We start from the raw sequence: 1,386 nt of genomic DNA, 5'->3' as shown, positions 1-1,386 counted from the left end.
TACCTACAATAACAATAGGTTTCCTCCTGACGGAGGAACCCTAAATACAAAATACAGTAACCATGACGTGTATCAAAATAAGATAGCTAGATGACCATGTCAAGAAGGCCAACAACATACATACAATTTCTTGTCATCCAATCAGAGAACGAGAAAAACTTTAAATGCCGGCACCCTTTCCAAATTGTACATGCAGGTGTTACGGTGTTACTCCAGTGGATACACATTCTGTCACCTTCACGTCAGCTTTTTGTTGCGCAGCTTTTGTCGCCTGGACTTTCAATCGGCCTTTATGCTGAATCAGAGACAAATGAGACGTCAATCCTTCACTTTCAGTGTCTTAAACAAGCACGAGCAAAGCGCTTAGCATACCGTTCTTTCTCTCAAAGACGCACGCAGATGCAAAGACGTGACATAGTTTTGAGGGAAGAATTTCCTGTATTTGTAAAAATACAAAAATACTGAATACTATTCCATTTATATACAGATTACACAACAATTGTATAATGCCCATCAAGTATGAATTACAAAATACTGTTTTGTAGTCATAATTAAGAAAAAAACATTAAAACAAGTAGGCTACTGCCCATCCCTGGCTGTAGCTATGCTGTTTTTCGGGGGCAGTAGCTGTCGTTGTGCTGTTTGAGGCGGCGCGGGGGCCATTACCATCACCCCTCCTGCCCCAGGTGCTGTTTCTGCCCCTGAACAGCTGCAGTCCGTTTTCAGCCACGTCCGTCCCGCTCAGCGTACGGCTGACAACACTCTCAACACCTTCACAGGCGTCATGTACGGAGGGGACGTGTCACCGCCACTTCCGGCGATCCCACACCCCCTTGAGACGGCTAATAATAATACAATCTCACTACAATGAGCAGTTGGGCTTCTTAGCCAAAGTGCTTCATCATCAGTTGAGTATGTTATTACATGAAACTCATATTGACACACGAAAATGAATGTTGCATGTAACGTTAGTCTGTTACAATGTAGCTATTCTACCCCTAGTTGAGGCTATCGCCTCTGTTATAGTGTATTGTTTTAGACATATATAGGGTTAGGTTTATATATATATATGTCTATGGTTTTAGCTGTCCATCTAAAATGCATGCTTTTCTATCGAATGTACGACTACCTGATGCCACATGCAGATTAATAACCCAACTCCTACTGTTCTGCAATAACTAAAACAGAGCATTAATTCATGGCACAGTCATTTTTAAGGTATGATGGCAGTTAACCTAGCTAACTTTTAACAGTTGTCAAGGTGTGTTAATATGAGCTAATTCGCTTCTAAGTTAAATTTGTGTATTTGGCGTCAAATCATTTCGTCTATTATAATTTTATGAGATAAATTAAAGGACACTAATATCAGCTTGTTAGCTAGCTATG

This window comes from Clupea harengus, chromosome 19, assembly GCF_900700415.2.
Source record: "Clupea harengus chromosome 19, Ch_v2.0.2, whole genome shotgun sequence".
Lineage (NCBI taxonomy): Eukaryota > Metazoa > Chordata > Actinopteri > Clupeiformes > Clupeidae > Clupea > Clupea harengus.
Note: the sequence above shows the minus strand (reverse complement) of the source record.